This window comes from Oryctolagus cuniculus, unplaced genomic scaffold, assembly GCF_964237555.1.
Source record: "Oryctolagus cuniculus unplaced genomic scaffold, mOryCun1.1 SCAFFOLD_85, whole genome shotgun sequence".
Classification (NCBI taxonomy): Eukaryota; Metazoa; Chordata; class Mammalia; order Lagomorpha; family Leporidae; genus Oryctolagus; species Oryctolagus cuniculus.
This window is the reverse complement of record NW_027208229.1, coordinates 87,913-99,894: the sequence shown is the minus strand read 5'-3', so window position 1 is coordinate 99,894 and position 11,982 is coordinate 87,913. Positions and strand designations below refer to the sequence as shown.

General features: G+C 43.5%; 2 pseudogenes; one reads left to right on the top strand and one right to left on the bottom strand.

The window, feature by feature from the left end:
• The first annotated feature begins 7,053 nt into the window (after positions 1–7,053).
• Positions 7,054–7,230, top strand: LOC127492509 (U2 spliceosomal RNA; annotated as a pseudogene).
• ORYCUNV1R-PS1592 (vomeronasal 1 receptor oryCunV1R-ps1592 pseudogene) lies at positions 10,826–11,774 on the bottom strand (annotated as a pseudogene).

Here is an 11,982-nt window from a genome sequence, read left to right as displayed (position 1 = left end):
CAGCAAGTTAATGAAAGTCATTTTGATGAGAACAAAGTTAAAATCTAATATCACTTTCTTTAAAAATTTTGATGAATTTGGACTCTTAATTAAAGGACTAAATAAGAAGCAAACTTCCCTATTGCATTACAGAGGGATCTCCTCTGCTCAGAGCAGGGCAGCTAGGGCTGATGTCTCTTCCGAAGCTTTCACACTCCTCAGCATGGCCCAGTTTCCCCCCACAGTCCCCTGCACAGAAGCCCCATCTGCCCCCGATCCCAAATTATGGGGCAAAAAACTACTTACCCAGTCAGATGTGTGTAGGGATTCTGTGCACCTGAGAAGAACCTGCAGTGTTTTAAAGAAAGGACGTCTGAGCTCATCCCTCTGCAGGCTGTAACATTAGTATCCACGGAGGTGACAGATCCCACTGGGGATCATAGAACACGGAGTCCCTGGTGGAACACGTCACCCATCTCTTCATTGTCCTTGATTTCCTCCTGCATAATTACAACCTGGGGAGAGCACTGCTCACAACTGTCCTGTGCGTGAACTTTCTGACGTGTTGTTGAGTTTGATTTGCTAGTGTTCTCTTGGGTTCCTGCCTCTGTGCTCATTACATATTGGTCTGTAGTTTCCTTTTGTTGTTCTTGCTGTTGTGTCCTTGTCTGGTTTCAGAATCAAAAGTGAGTTTGGTAGGGTTCCACCCCATCCACTATAATGGAATAGTTTGAGAAGAACTGAGGTTGGTTCTTCCTTAAACGATTGCAGAGGTCAGCAATGAAGCCATCTGGCATTGGGCTTTTCTTTGTTGGGAGACTGTTCTGTACTGACCCAACCTAATTACCCATTACTGGTCTGCTCCATTGTTCAATTTTGAGAAGTTATATATATCCAAAATTTGTCTACTCTGTCTTGGTTTTACAATTTGTTGGTGTATAGTTTTCCATAATAGCTTACAATAATTGTTTATATTTCTGTGTCCATTTGTATTTCTGATTTTGAAAACTGTCCATTTCTTAGCTGGATAGGTTGCTCTGTTTTGCTGTTGCTGACTTTTTTGTTCCTGATATCTTCTGCAATTTAACCCTTTGTCAGATAAGTAGCTTGCTGCTATTTCTCCCTCTTTTTTGATGTCTCTTCACTCTTGATTCCTTTGCTGGGCAGAAGCTTCTGAGTTTGATACAATCCCATTTGTGTAGCTTTTCTCTAATTGTCTGCATTTTTTGGCAGTCCTATCTCACTCCTCACCCTCCAACATGTGTATACCAATGTGTTGAAGGGTTTCTCAATATGTTTTATTCTAGAAACTTTAGAGTTACAGGTCTTAAATTTAGGTTTTGATCATCATGAGTTGTATATGGTGAGGTAGGGTTCTAATTCAATTCTTCTGCATATATATATGGATAAACACATAGACACACACACACACACACACACACATCCAGTTTTTCCAGTACCATTTATTGAAAAGTCTATTTTTTCTCCAATGTATGTCCTCGGCAACTTTGTTGATTAGCCATATGTACGTGCATTCATGTTTAGGTTCTCTATGTATGTGATGGCTTTTATGCCGTGACCTGATGTTTAATGAGTGTAGCTTGGAATATGCTTTGAGATCAGGTACTGTGATGCCTCCAGCTTGGTCTCAGCCCCCCCCCCCCCCCCACAGGATTGCTTTGGCTATTCTGGCTCTTCTGTGTTCCATGTGAATTTTAGGATGTTTTTATGTAAAGATGTCATTGATATTTTGATATGGATTACATTGAAACTGTAGATTGCTTTAGATAATATGGACATTTTAAAGGTATTAATTATTCCAATCCATGGACAAGGAACATCTTGTCTTTTTGTGTGTCTTTGATGATTTATTTTATCAGCATTTAATGATTTTCATGATAAACATCTTTCATTTCAATGGCTAATGTATTTCTAGATATCTAATTTTTAAGCTATTGTAAATTGGATTTATTTCATTCCTTTTCAGCAAGATCATTATTGGTACTGTAAAAATGTTATTTTTGTATGTTGATATTGTATCTGACTTTACAAGATTGGATATCAGTTGTACCAGATTTTTTAAAGATTTATTTATTTATTTGAAAAGTATGCAGAAAGAGGAGAGGGAGGGGGAAAGAGGGAAAGAGGGAGAGAGGGAAGGGGGGAGGGGAGGGGGAGTGGGAGAGGGAGAGAAGGGTCTTCCATCTGATGGTTCATTCCCCAATTGGCTTCAATGGCCGCAGCTGCGCAGATCCCAAGCCAGGAACAGGAGCTTCTTTTGGGTCTCCCATGTGGATGCAGGGGCCCAAGGCTTTGGGCCATCTTCTACTGCTTTCCTAGGCCATAGCTGAGAGCTGTAGAAGAAGTGGAGCTGCCAGAAATCAAACCGGTGCCCATATGGGATGCCAGCACTCTAGGCGGTAGCTTTACCCACAGCACCATAGTGCCAGCCTCTCTAAACAGCTTTTTGATGGAGTGTTTAGGTTTTTCCATGTACAAGATCATGTCATCTTCAAACACACGTATTTTGACCTCCTCTTTATCAATTTTGATGGCCTTTATTTGTTTTTGTATTCCCTAACTGCTCTTGCTAATATTTCAAATAATATTTTGAGTAAGAGTGGTAATAGAGGGCATTCTTGTCCTGTTCCAGGTGTGAAGAGTAATGATTTCAGCTTTTCTCCACTCAGTATGATATGGGCTGTGGATTTGTCTCTTATATCCTTTACAAGTTGGAGGTATGTTCCTTATACACCCAATTTGTTGAGAACATCTATCATGAAAGGATACTGAATCTTATCAGGTGCTTTTCTGCATCAGTTGAAATAATCATATGGTTTTTGTTCTTCATTCTGTTGATGTGATTTATTATGCTTAATTTGTTAGAATGTTGAGATAAAGCCAAGTTGATCATGATGTAGATCTTTTTCGCATAGCAGTAAATTGGGTTTTCTAATATTTTGTTAATAATGTAAGCACCTCTGCTCAACCTTTCATCTAAATAATGATTTAAAAGTTCATGGAAAATGAAATTAAAAGATGAAATTATTCTGCTGAAAAACATTTTGAAATTCATGCATATGAGAATAGTGCAAAAATTTCATGAAAATATATCTTATGAAAAAACTATGCAATGATTTCAAACATATTTTGCAAATAAACACCTTACAATTCCTTTTTCCATGAATTTAAAAAAAATTCCCTTGTGTGCTATGTTCTCTTCCAGAATTCAGTGTTGGAGTCAACTTTACAAAATTATAGGGATTGAGAGTGGGGGAGAGGATGGTTTATCAGAGACTAATTGAGATACTTTTAAAATAAGATTTATTTATTTGAGAGGCAGAGTTACAGACACAGAGAAAGAGAGACAGAGATGTGTCCCATCCACTGGTTCACTCCACAAATGGCTGCACCAATCCTAAGCCAGGAGCCAGGAATTTCTTCCAGGTATTCCATGTGGGTGCAGGGGCCCAAGTACTTGGTCCATCTTCTGCTGCTTTTCCAGGCCATGAGCAAGGAGCTGCATTGGAAGATGAGCAGCTGGGATTCAAACCAGTGTCCATATGGGATGCTGGCACTGCAGACAGAGGCTTATCCCACTGTGCCACAGAGCCAGCTCCTGAGATTTTTTTTTTTTGCCTCTGGTATCTCCTCTACTCTCTGCTTTACTTTTAATGTCTATAAAATGGCATTGCCAATGGCTTCCTCTTGAAATAATCAATTTCTAGGCTGTGTCTGTCTACAGAAAGCACACAGGGATCTCTGTGCCCCATGTGCTGCATGTCCACACACAAATCTCTGACCTCCACAGGGCATCACCCCCAGCCTCTATGCCACCATGGAAGTGTCCTGCATCTTCCTTCCCACCTTTCAAACCTATGTATGAATGGTTTATTGGAGTTTGGCTCACCTGTTAGCTTTGAGCTGTCTGATGCAGTGATTGTGTCCATTTTGCACAAATTTATGCTTGGAATCCTTGCTCAGCAGCTGCCATGTGACCAGGGTTGAAGGATATATTTGTATGACCAATACATGAAAAATTATGAAGTACCAAAAACGCCATACCTAGGAGGAGTAGGGAAGAAACACAGAGGAGCAGTTAAAGTCAGAGAACAGAACATTTGCTAAAGACATGACAGTTTGATCATCATTAGAGAAAATGTGACAACAAATTGAAACACTATTCTTAAATCTAAGAGTTCATAAAGAGAAAAAACCCTCACAGATCACTTTAGATGCTGCCAGGAAAGAAATGAGATGCTGTAACTGAAAACCAGGACTGCACAGGATGTGTAGACACACTCTTAACACATAGGCGATGTTCATCATCACAGACGTGGCACACTGGGCTAAGCCACCCCTCGAGAGGCCCACATCCCCCAGCACACTGCGGCCCCTCATTTTCCCAATCTGAAACTTGTTGTTACCGCTGATGCTGCTCCTCTGGAGAACAACAGGCTTTGCTTCCGCTAGATTTCTCTGGAGCACCTTGCTCTTTCCTCTTTATCTTGCTGTGGACTCACAGCCTGAATGGCTGCCAGGTGAGCCTGAAGAACCGAGTTCTGGTGGCAGAGGCCTCGCTACCGTCCTGCAGCCCAGCAGCCTCCTGCGTGCTCACTGGCAGCTGTGCAGGGAAGTTTAGTACAGATCAAATCTCCCTTCTTCTCTCTGTTCAGATGTTGTATCTCTCCTTGAAGTCAGAATTGGTCATTTTTGTGTTTGTAGGAATGTGTCAGTTTTACGTGGGTTGTCTCATTTGTTGGGTTGCACCTGTCCCAAGTGGCCCTAATTACAGTTCTGTAGACTGGGTGGTGTGGTCCTCACATGCACCTGTCCCACTGGCCCTACTTACAGGTCTGTAGACTTGGTGGTGTGGTCCTCACATGCACCTGTCCCAGTGGCCCTACTTACAGATCTATTGATTGGGTGGTGAGGTCCTCACATGCACCTGTCCCACTGGACCTACTTCCAGTTCTGTAGACTGGGTGGTGTGGTGTTCACAGGCACTTGTCCCAGGGGGCCCTACTTCCAGTTCTGTAGACTGGGTGGTGTGGTGTTCACACACACTTGTCCCAGGGGGCCCTACTTACAGTTCTGTGGACTGCGTGGTGTGGTTCTCACATGCACCTGTCCCCAGTGGCCCTACTTCCAGTTCTGTAGACTGTGTGGTGTGGTTTTCACATGCACCTGTCCCCAGGAGGCCCTACGTACAGGTCTGTAGACTGGGTGGTGATGTCCTCACATGCACCTGTCCCAGTGGGCCTACTTACAGTTCTGTAGACTGGGTGGTGTGGTCCTCACACGCACCTGTCCCAGTGGGCACTGCTTACAGTTCTGTAGATTGGGTGGTGAAGTCCTCACATGCACCTGTCCACATTGGCCCCTACTTACAGGTCTGTAGACTGGGTGGTGAGGTCCTCACATGTACCTGTCCCAGAGGGCCTTACTTACAGTTCTGTAGACTTGGTGGTGTGGTGTTCACATGCACCTGTCCAAGTGGCCCTACTTATGGTTCTGTAGACTTGGTGGTGAGATCCTCACATGCACCTGTCCCAGTGGCCCTACTCACAATTCTGTAGACTGGGTGGTGTGGTCCTCACATGCACCTGTCCCAGTGAGCCTACTTACATTTCTGTAGACTTGGTGGTGTGGTCCTCACATGCACCTGTCCCCATCGCTGCTATTTACAGTTCTGTAGACTGGGTGGTGTGGTCCTCACATGCACCTGTCCCCAGGGGGCCCTACTTACAGTTCTGTAGACTGGGTGGTGTGGTCCTCACATGAACCTGTCCCCAGTGGCCCTACTTACAGTTCTGTAGACTTGGTGGTTTGGTCCTCACATGCACCTCTCCCACTGGCCCTACTTCCAGTTCTGTAGACTGTGTGGTGTGGTGTTCACATGCACCTGTTCCAGGGGGCCCTACTTACAGTTTTGTAGACTGGGTGGTGTGGTCCTCACATGCACCTGTCCCAGTGGGCCTACTTACAGTTCTGTAGACTGGGTGGTGTGGTCCTCACATGCACCTGTCCCAGTGGGCACTGCTTACAGTTCTGTAGATTGGGTGGTGAAGTCCTCACATGCACCTGTCCACATTGGCCCCTACTTACAGGTCTGTAGACTTGGTGGTGAGGTCCTCACATGCATGTGTCCCAGTGGGCCCTGCTTACAGTTCTATAGACTGGGTGGTGTGGTCCTCACATGCACCTGTCCCCAGTGGGCCAACTTACATTTCTGTAGACTTGGTGGTGTGGTCCTCACATGCACCTGTCCTAGTGGGCCCTACTTACAGGTCTGTAGACTTGGTGGTGTGGTCCTCACATGCACCTGTCCCCAGTGGGCCCTACTTACAGTTCTGTAGACTGGGTGGTGTGGTCCTCACATGCACCTGTCCCAGTGGGCCTACTTACATTTCTGTAGACTTGGTGGCGTGGTCCTCACATGCACCTGTCCCCAGTGGGCCCTACTTACAGGTCTGTAGACTTGGTGGTGTGGTCCTCACATGCACGTGTCCCAGTGGGCCCTGCTTACAGTTCTGTAGACTCTGTGGTGTGGTGTTCACATGCACCTGTTCCAGGGGGCCCTACTTACAGTTCTGTAGACTGGGTGCTGAGGTCCTCAGCCTTATTTCATATGCAGTTTTTTGCATCTTCTGTTCCTTCAGGCATTTCAGGTCAAAACCTGTCAATTTTGCTGATGGTCCCTAGGAATCCAGCATAGTTTTGGCTACCTCCTCTGTCTCCCTCTCTTGGCTTCGTCTGGTTCCACTCTGCTGTGTTTCTTCTTTCCTTCTGTTAGATTTGGGTTTGGTTTTCCTCTTTCTCAAACTCCTTAATGTGTGAAGTTAGTTTATTAAGTTGCCAGCGTTTTTCCTTTTACTGCTGGCTTTCACAGCTGTAAGTCATCGAATTGATCCTTTTGTTTTAGGCACTGGCATCCCCTGTTTCTAGAGACATTTTTTTTTGGAATCTAAAATCCACTTTGTGGAGTACCTGAAAGTAATCTGCAGGATTATCTGCTACACTGTACCATGGGCCCCTTAATTATATTTTAATGACTATAATGATATCTGCTCTATCACTTCTCGACCTTTTGGCTAAGATCAAGTGTAGCATCTGCTCTATGGTGATGTCTTCTCCCTAGTTCTGACTGGTGATCCATTCCTTTCTCCTATGTATTGATTCTAACAAGGATGTTATTTTCATCCTTGTAAAGATGATTGGATTTATTTCTCTGTCAGTTTTTGAAAGTAGAAGCTCAGATAACCATCTGGGGACTGCTCTTTGTTGGAATACCATTTAATATTATCTATTTTCTTCTATGCAGTGCTTAGGCATCACACAAATTGTGATATAGGTTTGCCATTTCGGGTCATTTACACAATTTCTGATTTCCATTGGGATTGTTAGACTGCTGTGCTTTTTAGAAATGCACAGATTCATTCACAAATGTTTGAGGCTTCTCAGGATTCCTTTAGTTACTGATAGCTATTTGATTACCTTGTAGTTGAAGAATCTCACTTGTGTTAGTCAGACTTTGAGACTTAGAGCTGGCTGCAGGACCAGAACATGGCCTATTACCACAACTACACATCTCATCCCAGGTTAGGTGTCACAGCTTTAAGTGAATGATATCAATGCATCGGCACATGCTGCAGCAGCTCTATGTGTCAGATGACAACAGTGACTATGGGGCTAAAATTTCCTTAAAAGTAAACAAACTGAGCATTTTAGTGGTTGCCTCCTACTTGCTGCCAAAGATCAAAGAGGTCATTTTATATCTGATGAGAATATTGAGTGATGAGACAGTGGTGCAGTGGGTAGGTGTGATAATGAAAACCCAGGTGTGCTTTTTCTTGTACCTAAAGCAGGTCAGCGAGTGCTGGACCTCATGGTGGTCATGCATCATCTCAACTCCTGTTTCACTCACGCTGCAGATGGGAGAACAGCTGTGCCCTTGCCTCCTTCCTTTGTATTTGAGCTCTGTCACTCACAGGGCCACAAGCACCTGCTCTGGGTCCTGTGACTGGGTCAATTCCCCAGTGTTTCCTATGCCCCTTTCTTGTCCTTCTATCCTGTGTATGTCCTCAGATCACATCTCCATCTTGAAAACTCACATGTGTTTAGTCACTTAAAGTTTGTAACTCAGGACAAGCTCTAGTTATTATGCATCTGATTTGAATTGGACTCTTGGGTTTACCCAATACTTGTTGTAGGGTTAAGTTACCTATTTTTTACATGTCAACATGCAACAACATAAGTAGCTTAACAGAAAAAACCCTGAACTCCATAAATATCTGTGAACCTGGAGAGCACATCTTGTACACAACCATTAATCATTTTGAGGTCAAATATTTACTCATCTAAAGACATGTTAATTATTGAACAGTTTTTTAAATATTTAAGGTATCCAGATTTCATGCAATTTCCATGTACAGATTCAGGAACCTAATGATAATTTCCACCCTATCCTCTCTCTCACCTCTCCTCCTACCCTTCTTCTCCATCCTCTCCAGTTCTCATTCTTAAATTTAACAAATATCTACGTTAGCTTTATACTTATATGTCAAAAAAACACTAAGTAGAGTTCAACAAATAGTATGAAGAAAAAAACCACTGTTCCTCAAAGTCGAGAGAAGGGCTACGAAAAATTATTGAATCTCAAAGTGTAAATTTCACTCCTGTAGATGACATTTAAGTACTGTATTGGTTATTCCAGATCAGGGAAATCATAAGGTATTTGCCTTTTTGGGACTGGATTATTTGACTAAGAATCGTAGTTTCCAGGTGCATCCATTTTGTTGCAAATGACAGGATTTCATGGTTTTTTTTTTTTATTGCTGTGTAGTGTTTCATAGTGTGTATGTATCATAATTTCTTTATCCAGTCTTCATTTGGTAGACATCTGGGTTAAATGCATATCTTGGCTTTTGTGAATTGAGCTGCAGTGAACATAGGTGTGCAGATATCTCTTTAATATGCTGATTTATCTTCATTTCGTTAAATTTTCAGGGGTGGGATGGTTGGGTCATTCAACATTGGTTGTATCAGTTTACATGTCACCAGCTGTGGAGTAGGCTACCTTTCCCACCACATGCTTGCCAGCCTTATTTGTTTGTTGATGTCTGTATGACAGGCATTTTAAATGGGGTGATGTCAAATCTCTTTGTGCTTTTCATTTACATCTCCCTGATGGCTAGTGATCCTGAGCATTTTTTTATGTGTCTTTTGGCCATTTGAGTTTTGCCTCTTGAAAAAATACTTACTTAATACCTTTACCCATTTCTTGGCTGGATTGTTGTGTTGTTGAAGTTGAGTTTCTTGAGCTCTTCATAGATTCTGGATATTAATCCTTTTTCAATTGGCATGTTGGCAAATATTTTCTCCCATTCTCTCAGTTGATTCTTCACTTTGCTGAGTATTTCTGCAGTGCAGAAGCTTCTTAGTTTGATGTAATCCCATTTGTTAATTTTGACTTTGACTTCTTCTGCCTCTGTGGTCTATTCCAATCAGGACATTGGCATAGGAAAAGACTTAAGAGTTTCTCCAGTGTTCTCTAGTAATCTGATGGTAGCAGGTTGTAGATTTATGTCTTTGATTCACTTTGAGTGGACTTTTGTGTAAGGTGGAGGTCCTGCTTCATTTTTCTGCATGTGGAAATCCAGTTTTCCCAGCACGATTTGTTGAAGAGACTGTCCTTGGTCCAGGGAATAGTTTTAGCTCCTTGTTTGAATATAAGTTGGGTGTAGATGCTGGATTGATTCCTGGCGTTTCTGTTCTGTTCCATTGGTCTATGTAGCTGTTTTATTTTAACTAGTACCAGGCTGTTTGAATTATAACTTCCTTGTAGTAAGTCTCAAATTTGGTGTTGTGATGCCTGTGGCTTTGTCTTTGCTGTATAAGATTGCTTTAGCTATCCAGGGTCTCTTGTGTTTTCATATGAATTTTACCATTGGTTTTTCTAGATCTAAGAGGAATGTCATTGGTATTGTGATTGGGGTTACATTGAATCTGTAAATTGCTTTCAGCAGTATGCACACTTTGATCATACTGTTTCCTCTGTGCTTTGAGCCCTGGACTCTGAGAGGCTGAGCACACCTCAGCGTCAAAGATGGGTGCTGAGCCCCTGTCAGTCCTCCAGCCAGGCTCAACATCAGTGGGGAATGTGGATTTTTTTTCATCTGGTAAAATCCCTGGATCACATGCATGCAGAATACCAGCACGACCCTGCTTGTTTCACAATCATGTTGGGCATTTACAAGAGTTTCTTCAGCTGGGACTAACATTGGAAAGGTTGCCTCTCCCCATCTGTTGCCAGATGAGTGCATGGGAATTGCTGCCATTGCCTGTGCTGATGAGATGGCGACTGTCCCTGAAGCAGCTGCTTCAAAATGGCACCCACCCTCTGGCAGCTGGTTGATGTACGCTGTTGTTAGGGTTATGGGAAGAGAGAGATGTGCCCCTATTCTTCTCTGCTGGTTGAGTAAGAACTGTGTTCCCCTCAGGGCTGTGGACTGGACTCCAATTGGAGTCTGCTGTGTCACTGTAGCTGTAACTACAGTAGCCTGGGCTACTACCATCTGATCTCATCTTGATCTCCAGAGCTGGTGCTTTCTGCAGCTCAGGGCTATTGGGTTCATTTGTTTTGTGCATGCTTGTTGTGGTGCCTGTGCAGCCTGCACACAGATCCACAGCATCGCTCTTCCTTCCACAGAATGTACACTGTGGTTGTCCCTCCAACTATCCCATGAGAATGCACAGTCTCCACTTTTTTAAAAACCATTTTCTCCTAGCCTAGAAAAGGCTTCCCTGTTCCTATTCTTTCTTGAAATCAGGCATTAATGAAAAATTAAACACTTTCATGCCTTTCCAACATGGATTTGAAAAACTGGATCATTTGCTTTTCACTACTGATGAACAACAAAGGTCCAGTGGTGGCATAGCCATTGCACACCAACAAATGGATGCACAGGCAAACTGGGTCGCTGTTCCACCACATCCCTGAGAAGGAGTACGCAATGCAGTCCATCAAGTACAGGAGCACAAAGATGACATGAGCAGCAGGATGGTCTGGGTGGCCCTGTGCTCTGGGGAGGCTCTTGGGGAGAGGCTGGTGCTGTGAAGATGCTGGGACCACCTCTTGTGCTTGCACAGGGAGTCACCATGTACCCACTTGAGACGGCCATGAGCCCTAAGAGGGAGGCATCCCAGAAGATCCACAATATGGAAAATGTGTACCTGGAAAGTAGCTCAGGGGCCAAAGATAGCAGGATTTAGTGACAAACATAAGACTGTGGGATGTACAATTTTTTGGTGTCAACTGTGGAGGTTAAGAAATGAGCGCTGATGGACAAATTGAAGACCCATAGGAAGAGAAACCCAGACATGTTTTGATGTGAGGATGTGTGCTGAAACTTTGCTAAACAGGAGCTCCTGGGGCTGAGGGTGACAGCCTGGAGGACACTCAGCAGGCAGGTGGTGCTCAGGGAGAAGCTCCGTGTCACCTGGTACGAGTAGATGACAACTTTACACATGATGTCATCCCATACCTCCTGAGACTCAAAAATGTCTGTGGCTATGACCCCCACAGTGATCAGCATCAGCAGGTGGATGAGGGCCAGGTGCCCAATGGTCAGGTCGGTGGGCCTGGGCCTGTGCTTGAGAAAGAACGAGAGGATTTGGAAGAGAAGGAAGGCGTTGGCTATGATCCCAATGCTGACTTCAGGATAAAAAACATTCCTTACGGCAATAAAACTAGAAAATAAATCTTTTTGCTCATTTTTAAAGGGGAAAAACATAGAGTAAGTCTGTTGAAAAAGTAAGAAAAAAATGGTTAATCTCGAGTATTACTTCATTTATCAGTTGTGACCACAGCTACTGTTCATGGAGATATCTGGATTAATCTCTGTACATCCTTTTTCACTTGGGAATACTTCAGTCTACCTCAGACTATCTTGGAAGCCACTGTGTTCCTAGCTGCACACCTGCCCATCATGATTGGAGCGT